Genomic DNA, 13,864 nt, shown 5'->3' on the forward strand with positions numbered 1-13,864 from the left:
GTTAAATACCTTATATAAGCAAGCTATTCACTTTCCTGTCCTATTCTGTACTGCTGGTTTGCAGTGGTAAAATTGCTGGAGATCTTTCCGAGAACCTCTCAGAAGCATCTCCAGCAATTTTACCACTGCGAACATGAGCTGAAGCTTTTTCTTTATGAAAAAAGAGCCGAGCTGAACAGCGGTATTGGGCTCCCAGCCTGGGGAAGCTAATGGTGGTTCGGTGTTTTTGCAGTTACGTGACTTTTTGGGGTGATGTTGACAGTACAGGTAATCATCCATGGCTCATCTTCCTTGGAGGCAGGGGGTGTGTGAACTTTTAACTGTATCTAATGGATAAATTTGTTTTTAAGAGCTTCCAAAGAAGCACTCTTGATTTGAATTGTTAAAGAATACCAAGATGGAATAGGTTTGGTTTTTTCGGTGTTTTTGCAGTTACGTGACTTTTTGGGGTGATGTTGACAGTACAGGTAATCATCCATGGCTCATCTTCCTTGGAGGCAGGGGGTGTGTGAACTTTTAACTGTATCTAATGGATAAATTTGTTTTTAAGAGCTTCCAAAGAAGCACTCTTGATTTGAATTGTTAAAGAATACCAAGATGGAATAGGTTTGGTTTTTATTTTTTTTTTCTGATTTCATGAAGGTATTGATGTGAAAGGATCTGGACTGATAGTCTACTTAAAAACTATGAGCTGTGTAGCCTGCTCTGGTCTGAAATAATTTCACTCCAGGATTGCAAGTCTTAGATGGTGATTGATTGATTCCCTCTGAGTATTCCTGTTCCCACATGCATTTTCCACATCCCCAGCAAGACTTTTTGCTATGTATTTAATCATAAAACTTAGAAAATGCAAATTAGCTTTCCAAAGAAGTTACGTGGGATTCCTTTCCATGCCAGAAAGGTATTTCTAATGAGAGCTGGCTGAAAAGAAGCACGTGGGTAGATCTTAAGTATTTTCAAAACACAGTTGTAGTTGAGCGTTGCAAAACCAGTTTATGTTTGACTTGCTCTTAGCTGCTCTAAGTGTCATGGACCAGGCAGCCACCTGATGAAATTGGTGTTTCTGGTAGATGCAGTTGGTGGTTGCTGAGGAGGAGACAACTTGTAGGAGGCTGTCCTGGCCAGACCCAGAGGAACTGGACAAGGTTCTGCTAGAACCTGTCTTGAATTGGGCAAAAAGCTGTTTATACCAAAATGCTTCAATAAAAACTGGCTGCACTAACACCTTGGGTTTTGTCTTACAACATTTGGGTTTGGCTAGAGAAGATCTGATCCTCTGTATCAGCTCTTACACGTAATTGTCTTCCTTTGACAGAAGTACATGTATTTTATTCCCCCCTCTCCCAAGGATAACAAGCATTATTCTTACTTGTCCTTGGAGTGTGTTTTGCTGCCAACAGCCAGTCTGGCTTCAGAATAGCAGACATCTTCCCCTCGGATTTTTTTTTTTGAGCACTAACTTTTCTTTGCAATGTCAATTTTGTGTAACCATGTGTCCTCCGTGTCTCTCTGCTCTCGCTCCGTTCACTTCCAAGGCGATACGATAGCATAGATTCCACTGTGAGTGGCCGAACTGACCTAGAGTCCACGTCTGAGTCTAGTCAAATGACAAGCTGCCAGTGCTCGCTAGAGAGCAGGCGCTCTCTAGATCTGTCCGATAGGTGGGTTAACCTCTTTGCAGCCTGCCTGCTTGCCTCCTTGCTGCTGCTGCTGTGAAGTGGCCTTGTGACACATTTCGGCTGACGACTCGCTGTTTGCCTTGGCTCTGTTTCAGATCTGTGGTAGTTTAACGCTGGGCTGATGTTGTAATCTTTTCCTCCTCTCAGGTGTTGGACTTCTTGTCATGGCTTTATTTCCAGTAGAAGGAATGCTTTGTAGAACAGCAAGGGAAACACTTATAGTGGGGAGGAGCTCAATTACAAAGAAAAGTAATTTCCTTTGTGCCTAAATTAGTCAATTGTTGGTTCAGCATTTACAGCTAATGGCTCTCCAGGCGTTCATGTAGCTCCCATTGCTTTCAGCCGAGATTTGGAAGGGCTTGATCCAGGTACTATCTATGGTGGCCCTGGGAGTCTTTTAAACTTTATTAGTGCTTTTAAGAAAATTATTTCAATTACTGGCTTAAAATTACAAGCAAGAAGTGTAGTAGGTGTTCTAAACTGTGTTCAACAGAACTCATTTAAAGTAATGAGTATCTTTCCAATTAGTGTAAGTTAGCTAATACTGGGGGAATTGAAGCACTAAACCAGCAGTAGTGAAAATGCAATGATGTGTTTCTCTTTCAGGGCTACCCCATCAGTATCCTCCATTGTGGTGCCCCAGGCAACTCTGAAGGTGAAGACTCTTGTGTTAGCAGTATCCATACAATGCCCGTGAGCCCTTCCATAGACTCACAGAATGGTCTGGGTTAGAAAGGACCTTAAAGATCATCTGAGTCCCACCCTCCTGCCATGGGCAGGGACACTTTGCCCTTCCCCCTGTGTTTTTTGGGGTCAGGACATGCGTGCCCTCATGCTCCTTAGTTCTCAACAATGAATGATGTGAGACAAAGCTGCAGTGCATCTTCAGATAAGCGTTTTGATTGTTTTTTACATCCACTTTCTACTTGTTTATATTTATGTAGGCTGGCAGGAGCTTTTCTTGTGAGATTTAGATAAAGAGGGAGCATTCTTGCTACTAGTCTTTGCATTGTTGAACAATTGAGATAATCCTCCTGATTATCTTCTGAGATCAAAGGCTGAGAATTAATCCCAGCACCCCAAGGGTCATTTACATGGGTTTCTAGGAAGCTTCAGACTGATGATAGCAAAACACTAGCTGCTTTAATCTGTTCTCCCACAATGGACATGGATAGATTGCCGAGTCTGTTTAGGTGTATTATAAATGGAAGATACAGATCCTGAAAAGCATCTGAGGCTTACAGTGTGCTAATGTCCATCGCCAATGTCTTGTTTTGCCTTCTGAACCAGTAACAGCTCAGAGGATCTTTATTTTGTGCTGGTAGGAGCCCCGTGAGGGCATTAGAGCCTTCCCAGCAAAGAAGGAGGAGCCGGAAATCCTCCTGTTGCCAGTGTGCACAGTTTGCATTTTGTCCCCTGTCCCCACTTCCCTGGAGCCAAATGACTCCCGAGCCTTTGTGTGCAGTAGCCACCCTTGGGAGAAACAAAGTGCCTCTGTGCTGTATGAATACTGCTAAAACGAAGTCTGCAGCCTGGAGTGACCGAAATGCATGCATTGCATAGTGGAATGGTGTGCGTGGGCACTGTATCTCAAAGTAGTCCTGTTACTGTAATAAGGGACTTTTTTCAGCATGCCTAAAAAAGTAACTGCAGAGTGCTGGTACAGCCAAGGCTGTGTGCCCTCAGTTGATCACAAAAAGCTGTTCTCCTTCAAACAGGCATTGCTAAATTTTGTGCAACTGTAACTGGTGGAATATCACAACCCATGCTGCTTTTTTTGACTATTTGATTGAAGTGTAATGGTGGTAGATTGGCAGGTTTTCAGTTTTGTTATCTCTGCATGTTTCTGATTTTAATTTTCCTTTATTTAATGCATGTTTTTTCATTGCTATTTTTTCTGTCCTTTCTAGAGCTTTTTTTAAAACTGTTATTTTCCTCTTCCTATTTTTTTCTTGCTTCTCTTCCTTTCCCTCCCACTTCTTTTCTTTCTTATCTTAGACAAGGATCTCTAGCTAGAAAGGAAAAAGTCAGGATCATTCCATTTAACTCTGAAGATGGAGAAGAAGAACAGGAGAGTAACTATGAAGAGCTAGGAAAACTGCTAATAGAGGAATTCTTAGAAAAGAGTCATAAAAATAGAAGTTGGCAGGAAACAAACATAAAAAATAAGCAAACTCTCTCTAAAAGGGAAAATTTCAATCACTGTGAAAGATCAAGGTGGTGCCAAAATGTGTGTGTGGAATCAAGATCTGTAGATGTCCCTAGGTATCCTCAGGAGTATGATACAATAGATAGGAGAAGGAAAAAGAAGCTGCGGTACAATTTTGAAGAGAATGAACAATTAAGCCTGAAAAGTAATGAAGGTCTGCAGTTTCCTGGGGAGAAAGCGGTTTATTTCAATGGTGTGGCAACCAGTTCTGAGCCTAATGATGATTTCCCTGTATACGATAGAATGGTAAAACACACCAGCAGCTCTGAAAATAAGGAACGACTACCTGCTTATCCCATCCTGCGTCCATACAAAAATGGCTTAATGGTCAAAAGCGGCAAGTTGCCCAATAAGCAGGGAGTGAACCGCGAGGGCTCGCTTCGCCACAGTAACAGTGAGGACGTGAAGCTTGTAGGGACGACAGAGAACGTTTTTGCGCCTGTGGATATCCTTGAGGAATTCGACAGCAGTGCTTCTGACGAGTTCCAGTTCTCGCCAGTGTCGGATGAGGAGATGGAGGAACTGGCTGCGCTTTCCGACACGTGGTGTGATTCTGACATCAGCCATTTGAAAAACTTCACTCTTGATTACCCTGCAAGCTTGGGCTCCCAGTTAAAGGCTAGCTGTGATAAAAAGCACAAGGCTAAAGGGAGCAAGCATGGTCATCCTATGCAAGACATAACGCTGTCTCCTGTTGAAGAACCCAGCGAGGAGTACATAGACACGATGGACGAACTTCAGTGTCTGGTGGAATCAGTTTCAGAATACTTGGCTGAAAAGGAGGAAGAAATCAGCAAATTTGGTACATTGCCAGAGACCAGAAAAAATGTTGAGAGCAAGGCACTGAAGCAGGATAGTGCTGATAACTCACAAGTCAGGAAGTCTGAAGAGACCAAACATCCAGCTGCAGAGGAGAGCACCAAGGGCAAATCTGAATCTCTCCCGGATTTGTCAGGTGTGAAGAATACAGTGAATTCCCTGTTCAGCTCATTCACTGAAAAGGTGGGGTCAAGCACGAAACAACTCACAGCCTCTGTTGAAAAGCTTGTTTCTTCCACTCCAGAAAAGACAGAAACCAGAAACTCATCAGAAAGTGGAATCTCAAATGTATTTTCTAGTAAGCCCAAAAGTGAGAGTTCATCTTCTGGAGTGACAGCAGATAATAAAGCTGACACCAAGTTCTCCATTCACTCTTTGCTACCATCCCAGGTAGGTGGTGATAAAAGAACCCAGAACATAAGCTCCAACAAGCCAGAAACCACTGAGATGGACAGTAAGGCCTCAGCACCACATCATCTCCAGCAACCACAAGGAGCTGCCACCAGCAGCCAGCAGAACCAGCACTCGGTTATGAATTCTGTTCTGGGCATGTTTAATCCTCTAAAGATCTTCTCTGAGAAGGAGGTGCCAAAACAAGAAGTCATAGAAGAGGAGCACACCAAGGAGGGCAGCCATGCTGTGAAAGCTGAGGAGTCAAACAGAAGCGAGAGGCCATCTGGACAGATGGCAGCCAGGACCAGCAGCAGCATTCCGGAGACACGGATGAGTAAGACCAAAAGTGAGGCAGAGGTAAATGCAAATAGCACTTCTGTGTCTTCAATCTTTGGCAGGCTCACAAACTCAGTCAGTTCCTTCAGTCTGAAAGCCAATTTTGATGGTCTCTTGGCTCCCAAGCAGCAGGATGTGCCGCAGAAGCAGCCAGATTTGCATCATGGTGCAAATCAGCCAGGTGCCACTCCGAAAGAGAGTGTGCCCACTGCCAGGGAACAGCCTCCTGCAAATCGCTTAGAGGGCCAGCACGCTTCAGGCCATGGACCGGGGAACAAGCAATACAGAGGTAATGCAGAACTTAATTCACAGCCTCAAGATCAGGGTACAGCATCTGAAGGCTTTTTCAGTCCACTCAAAAAGTCTTTCAGTCAGTTGTTGCTTCCTTCTGCTGAACAAGGGCAGAAAGAAGGTACATCTGGGCATTTTAAAGGCCATAAGTCTGAGGAAGATGTAAGACAAAAGAGTTCATCAAGTGAAGAACACTCGCTTCCTTTCACTGGGAAACTTCCTTTTTTCAGTGGGTTGGGTTCATCAGAAAAGCAGGAGCATAAGAATGAGAAGGGAGGCTTTATTCCTTCATTATTTAGATTTTCTTCTGCAGAAAATCTAGCACCTTCACAGGACCAGAGAAGTCATCAGAGTTCTGGTGCCATTTCTGTGCTTGAAGACAGAAAGAGTAATTCAGAAAACACCATTTCATCAAAATCTAGCTCTGTTCCAAATTTGTCAGACCAAAAGAAGGAACTTGCACAAATGAAAAACATGAATAAAGAAAACCTACCTAGTGCCCAAATAAATAGAAGAAAACACCAGGAGGGTGCCTCTGCTACCTTTAAGACTGCAGGAGAGCAGCAGAGAACTAAGAGTACTTGTGAGGAACCTAGAAATGTAAGGGGAGGATTGAGAGAAGGACTAAGTGCACCAGACTTAAATGACAGCTCAGTTGAATCCATCCCTTCAGCTAGAGGGCCAGAAGCTGCAGATGATACACAGAAGAAGCAATCACCAGGTTTCCTCTCTGGGTTTCTTCGCATTTCTTCCAGTGAAAACACAGCCAGTAATCAAGACTTGACCGCTAAAACTGAGAGCGATGGCCAGAAAAGCACTTCTCCTGGATTATTTTCTGGCTTATTCAGATTTGCTTCGAGTGAAAACTTGTCTGAATGTCAGCAAGAGAAGGTGAAGACAAACTCTCTAGGCTTCATGAAGCTTTTTGATAGAGGTGAGGATTCTAGCTCAGAGACAAAACCCAGCAACTCAGGAGTAGCTTCTGACACTCAAAGCAGCACTGGAGAAAAGCACGAGGCTTCCAGCTTCTTAAAAAATCTCCTGCCCAAACAAAAGGAGAAACTGGATAATGTGAAAATCATGGAATCTTCCAAAACTACTGACCACCTGTCCAGTGCAAGAGTAAATACAACAGCTGAGCCCCACGTTCCCCACTGCGGGCATCCTGTATTCCCTGATGCTCTAAATCTTCAAGACAAGGTACAGGACTTATCTGGAAAGTCTGTAACTAGCAGGCATATCCCTTATCAGGATGCAGAATCTAGAGTTTTCCCAACTCTTTTAAACAAAGGATCGAATGAATTTCTCAATTTGACTAATAAAAGCTATAACCTTGCAGAACAGTACTCGGCTTATCAGGAAACAAGAAGCCATTCTAGCTTTGAATGGGAATATGAAGTGGGGGAACTGGCTGACACTCATGAAATAGCAGTGCCAGTTTACTACGTGTTGAACCAGAACTCCATTCTGCCCCCTCACTTCTTGGACTGGCCTGAAAATGATACGGTAGTGAATCTCTGTAAAAAGGATGGAAATGCAAATGTGATGGATTGGCAGAGTAATGCCAATTTTGATGGACAGAGTTTAGATTTAAGTGTGATGTCATATGACTCGTTTGACCAGTTAATGTTTCAAGATGTTTGCTCAGAAGAAAATGATGCATGGACTGCTAATTCTCTCAGTGAAAGTTATGGTAACTTTCCACCATTTGAAAGAGATGGCAGCTACTCATTAGAAGAGTTGCCCATGGATTTAAGCTACTCCTCTGGCTGTGATGGGACTATGTGGACTCTCATTGACCAAGAGACTCTAAGTATGGATGAGAGCTTTATGTACTCATCCTATAGCCAGGAGTATCGGGATTGGCTGATGATGCTTGAGCAGGGCATATGGTGGCCGTCAGAAGATGGTGACTGTGGATACTACATGTACAGCGACAGCCAGTATGTATATTCACTGCTCACGGATCCCACTGGACAGTATGTCTACGTCTGTGCTCCTGAAACTTATTCCTACCTGGACTGCTGGGATTATAATTTTCAGATGGAAACCATTCCAAGAACTGTGCTAGAAGACAACACGATTGCTGTTTGTGGTTTTAAAGTCCCTCTTGGCAGTGAAGATGAGCTGTTTTGGTTTCCTGAAGAAGAGACTTTAGATGACTATGCAACAAATAAACCCCTGGATTTGTCAGTAGCTTTGCAGAGGAGTGATCAGCTAATGAACATGAATTTGGAGACCTTTTCACAAATGTTTGAGGAGTCTATTTATTATCAGAGGGAGCAGCCGTTAGACTTCTCAGGTTACAAACTTCAAAAACTCAAAGTAGATTTTAGACCCGAGAAGGAAGCTGTAAATTATTCAGAGGAGTCTCCCTTAATGCTTGATCTCAGAACACATTCCAGAGCGGCTTTCGATAAATCACTGAGTAAGGAAGCCCACATCAAGGAAGTGGATAAGGATGTCCCTGTGACAGCTACAGGGAGTGGGTCATCAGGATTCTTTGGTTTCCATCTGTTTCAATCTACTCCTAAAGCTGAAGAAACTGTGGCATCTGCTGAAAAAGCAGCAGAAGCAAAAAAGACTGAGGAAGATAAGAAAACACCAGTGAACAAAGTCAGCTCTCTATTTTCTGCTTTGGGTGGACTAATTGGAAAGTCTTCCAGTCCTGACCCTGAGACATTAGAAGACTCTGCCTTGAAGAGAACAGACACACAATCAAAATCATCTGAAAATAAACCTGATGTTTTGTCACTTGCACCAAATAGAAGATCAGATGAGGCACAAGCAGGGCAAAGGTTTCCTGTCACATCAGAACTGAGAAGAAATACTTCATCAGAACTTAATTTGGAGGCTGCTAGAAATGAAAAGCCAGAATTAAATCAGAATGAAAACATCCATGTTAAAAAACCAGGATTAACAAAATCTCCTTCTCAGCTGAGCCAAACTGCCCCAGATGGCAGGCCCGTACCTGCTAAAGCAGCATCAGCTTCCAGGCATCTTGAAGGGCATGCAAGTATTAATGAACCCAGTCAGCCACAGCCAAATCAGAGCCACCCAGCCACCGAGCCTGAGGAGACATTATTTAAAAGTGCTCTGAAATTGTTCAGTCTCGGAGAAGACTCTTCTGCTAGCTCAACCGCCAACAAACCCCAGTCTTCTGGATTTTTTGATTTCTTTAAAACACAAGTAAGCAAAACACCACAGCCATCACCAGATTTGGAAAAAAGTCGAAGTGGTAAACCAGAAAAGGTGATACAGCCAGAACAGAAGGAAACCTCCAGCATCTCGTCATTATTTGGATCCCTTGGAGACCTCTTTAAAGCGGAGGCTGTGTCTTCTCAACCAACCTCAACTGCTACGACTCTGCCGAATACCAATAGCAGAACTGCGGCTGGGTCGAGAAAACAAGCTGAGAAGCCTGGGGGTCTTCAGAGTGCCAGTATGCCATGCCTGTCCTCCACCCCTAAGGACGGGGTGAGAGCCGAAGGCATGGACAGGCAGGGCTCTCCTAGTCCTGGGGTGCAAACGGAGCAACGAAACAGAAAAGCTGAGGAGGGGTCTCCTGAGAGTAAAAAATTGCCTCCTGGAAAAGTTTCACAGAAGCCAATGGATGTAGGTCCCAAAATAAGCCAACTGAATCAGTCGGCTGTGCAGCAAAGCAGCGCATCCACAGTTACACCAAAGCAACAGGGCGGAAGTAATGCAGGAGGCGCAGTTAATCAGGCAAAACCAAAGCCAGATCAGACACCTAAAGAGTCGGGTTTCAGTTTGCCGTTCAGCTTGTCTGATATCACTGGTTCAAAATCACAGCCGGCACAGCCAGCACAGCCAGCCGGTCGCAGCATCTTCTCCTTCTTCACTGGATCAGATGAACCAAAGCCTTCAGCACCTGCTGATGCTCCTCCTGCTGGGAAGCAGCAAGAAGCAGAGGGGCTGTTTCGTCTTCCCTCCTTCTTCTCTAGCAGTCCAGCTGCTGAGAAGAGCATACCTCAAAGAAGTACTAGCTTTAGTTTTTTCAATTTGACATCCTTTTTGGATGAAAAGCCACAAACTGTTCCAGGACAGGAGAATAATGCAAAACCAGCTAAACCAGTGAACACTAAGCCATATGTGAAGCAAAACATTTCCACTGAGTCTGATGTCAAAATTAGCAATTCTGCCAGGCAACAAGAGGCAGTCAATAAAAAAGAAGTTGATGATATTATTGCAGCGGTGACTGGCAGACAAATGTCTAATAACCTCACGATCTCAGAAAATAAATTGGAAATGCTGGCAGTGAAAAATGTAGAAAGTGTTCCTGAGGTAGCTAAAGAGGGTGACTTGGAGAAGCTTCCACAGACCAATGATGCTACAGTAACCAATTTGGCTGCTTCTGGTCCTTGCCTTCAGACTCCCAGTGTGCAGGAGGCTTCTCAGGGCCAAGAGACTGTTTCCTTAAGGGCAGAAGAAGATGCTTTGCGTAGCACAGGGAAAATGGACAGCATTGCATTGCCTATTGATAAAGAGGAGCCTTATTCTTCAAAAGAACAAGCTTCTGAAAAGGAAGATTGTAGTATGACGTTAGGTGATAAAATGGATTCCCAGAATCTAAATGACTTAAGTGTCATGAGTGATGTAAAAAGTGAAGTGGTCTCTGAAGAAGTATGTGCACAGCATGAGCTGCCAGAACATAAATTACCTGAACAAACTCTTGGTGACAGGTTGCAACAGGCCCAACAGCTACACTCACCTTCTAAAATGCCGGAGGCATCTAATTTGCAAAACAAGCCTAGGGAATCTGAGAGTGATAAATCAGTACTGGATTCTTCAGTTGAAATGTTTTCAAGTTTCATGACAAAAATGAAACCGCCTAAAACGTTATCCGGTTTCTTTTCCCAACCTCAAGCTACCGCACCTCCTCCTGCACAAAAGAAAAGCTCCTCTTTCTTTGGTTTCTCATCCCTCCCAAGTGGCCCAGCACCAGCTTTCACGAACGATCTCTTTGGCATATTCAAAGGCCCAAAAGAATCTCCAAAAGAGATGCCTCCAAAATCCACCCCTAAACCTCAAAGCAGTAGTGTGAAAAATGTCACTGGGTCTGTTCCAGCAAAAGTCCCAAGGGAGACAGAAAACACAGCTGCAGCCAGAGAGCCTAAAAGAGATGTCATGAGCTCTCTGAAAGAGGATGTATTACCTGTATCAGCAGAAGAGAACTCCACAAAAGAGACTCCTATGAAAATAGAAACTGAGGAAAATAGGAACTCTGAGACCTGTGAAGAGGAACCTTTGAAGATCACTTCAGAAACAACAGTCCCCAGTGAAAATCAAGCCCTCAAGGTTCTGCCAGTGGATAATGATGCACAACTCTTGGACACAGCAGATGCTAAGCCATGCCGGCCTGATTTCAGTGGTGTGGTTGATACAGTGCAGGCTGAGGCCACTGACCAGGCTGATGTAAATGCATACCAACTAGATGCGGGGTCCTCACGTGCAACAGAGGAACAAGCTGCTTCTACAGACAAGGCAGCCACTGACACCCTTCAGACTGGCTCTACTGATGGGCTTGAACTGGAAATGGAAGCCCCAGCTAATGAGGCAAACTCAAACCTTGCCCAGTTGGAGGAGAGTGCTGCACTTGAGTTGGAGCCTGCTGTTACAGGGGATCATGTTGATGCTGTTGCAGGGAATCAGGCCGATGCTGCTACTGATCAGCAGGACATGATCAGCAGTAATGGTAGAGAACCCACAGCTCCAGCTGAGGAGCCCAGTGTTCATGTGCTTCAGCTGAAGGAAGAGAAGACAAGTGAGGTAGAACAGCAAACTGCTGAGCAGAAGAAACATTTAGCAATTGATGAGGAACCTGTGGAAGCGATCGCTTCCAAATGCGACTTGAAGAAACAAGGTAAACCTAGTAATGTTCCTCCAGATGCAAACAGTAATAAAACAGTATTTGAAATACCAAACATACCCAGTTTGCCAAAATTCAGCTTTATGTCATCTGCTGAGAGTGGAAAGCCATTTGGGTCATTCTTCTCTCAGCAGCCACCTTCTGTTAATAAAGCAGGGGCAGACCAGGGCCTCATGTCCAGCTTTAAGAAACTTTCTTCAAGTCTGTTTGAAGGAGGTAGTGAAGAAAAAGGGAGTAAGCCAGAGACTACCCAAGGAGCAGTATTTGGGAAGAAGCTAGATTTCTCCTTTCCCTGGCAAAAAGACACCAGGGAGACCTCTGCCAAAAGGGAACCACATGTACCACCACAGGCTTTGTCAAAACCAGATGACAAGGTGTTAGGAACAGTCAGTTCAGATGGAAACTCAAAATCTGCAGTCTCAGATCAACTGACTGAAACAAATATAGAAGTAAACTTGTCTTCAAAGCAGCCTGACTCTGTAGACAATGAACTTTCTGAAGAACCATCTGCTGAAAGTGCTGTTGATGATACATCCAACAAAGAGCTGGGAGAGAAGTTTCGTAAGGAGTCAGAAGATCAGCAGAACGTGATTCTGAGTGAGCCGCAGAAGGAAGTTCAGGCAGAAGAGCACCCACCAGACAAGCCTGGACTGAAAGACACTGGGCTTGATTCTGCTCCTGATGGAGCCACACTTCATCCTAACACACAGGCTGCAGATCTGAATAGCGTGGAACAGCTGAATGAGAAAAGGCTAGTTACAAATGAGGCATAATAAATGGTTTCAAGTGTTTGACCATTTATAATGCAATACTGCAGCGGTAGATATTGGCCTTGGTGTCTGACATTTGTAGCTCAGTCACATCCCCTATTTGTTGTCAAGTGCTTGTAGTATTCCTGACAGTTGCCACAGAGGATGTGGAAAACTGCAGTCGCTAGTTCTGTACAAGCCTTTAGACCATTTTCACATCTTCTTCCACTCTTTTTTCTGTAAGTGTAGTTGGATTTCCCCTGTTCTTAAACTGTGTCGCACTGAGTAAGATGCTTTTAGTGCTTATTTCACTAGCCTTTCAGAAGTTATAGTCTTTGTGTATTAATTCTGCTGCATACAATTCACTTTGCTTTCTTGTTTAATGATAATTATGTTGTATTTGCTAAGGAAAAAGTATCAGTAGATAGAATGTATTGGAAGGAGTAAGCTTTTTGTTTTCGAAATGCAAGGTAAAGGCTTTTAATTTTAGAAATTTAACTTACTGCTGACACATTATAGAGCTAATGAGGTTCATTTCACGTTGTTGAAGATTTTAAAACATTTTCAGAGATATCAGTGAAGGTATTCTAATGCTTACTCTTCCTAAAATCTGTGCAAAGGTTATTTCATGCAGTTAGGAAAGCCACTGAAGGAAGGTATCAGTCTTTCCTGAGTCTGTATTCAGTCTTGTGGATGCCTTAAGTTACAATTGCCCTCAAGAATCAAAACAGAGACTCACTAAACTTATATATCTCTGCAATGTAAGTGAAACTTGCGCTTTTGTTCATGCAGTTGCAACTTTATATGCACTCCCAAAACTTCCTATCTGGCTTCAAATTCTCCTAAGTGTGCAAGTTATATTATAATAATAATACTGATAATGCTAATAATATTACTAATAATATTATTACTGATTAGTTCTTGGCGGTAGTTTTCCTGACTGCATGAGAAATTTCCATTCACTGTATTTTGTATGAGGATTCTAGGAATTCAGTCCTGGAAGTGGTGTCTTGAATCACAGAGATCACACCCATGTGGTGTTGGCTTTTTATGTAAATTAAATTCTTGAAAAAGCTCTGTTTGAGTGTGACATGTGGGCTTCCCTTCAAACGATTGCTCTACTTTTGTAAAAGGTTTTAATTGATAGTCATGATAACCTTAATCTTGACTCCAATGTATTTAATTGTAAATGTATAATATATCTCAAAATAGAGTTAACTTCAAGTTAACTGTGCTACTTAAGGACAGACAGCTTAAATGGTCAGCAGAAGGACCTTGGCTGCAGTGAAACTGCAGAGGACAGAAACACTTCCACTCTGAATTGCTATGTTTCCATTCTTATTCCCCTCTGGTTATTAGAATGCCTTCACTGGCTGTTTCTCACTGATTTGAGGTGAAGAAGTAGTCTGTGCAACAAAGACTAGTGACATTTATGGTCTGTATACTGGTAGGCTGTGTTTGAAGTATTTCTATTGCCTACCAAAGTTTTGAGGTTCAG

General features: G+C 43.3%; 1 protein-coding gene across 1 annotated transcript in view; it reads left to right on the forward strand.

Moving 5' to 3' along the window:
• The window catches only part of LOC104540072 (protein unc-13 homolog B-like), a gene marked incomplete at both ends in the record, with an annotated part of 67,966 nt that overhangs the window by 1,416 nt on the left and 52,686 nt on the right, over positions 1-13,864 (forward strand). The window lies entirely within an intron of this gene.

Source organism: Mesitornis unicolor, unplaced genomic scaffold (assembly GCF_000695765.1).
Source record: "Mesitornis unicolor isolate BGI_N332 unplaced genomic scaffold, ASM69576v1 scaffold26224, whole genome shotgun sequence".
In the NCBI taxonomy this organism is placed as follows: Eukaryota; Metazoa; Chordata; class Aves; order Mesitornithiformes; family Mesitornithidae; genus Mesitornis; species Mesitornis unicolor.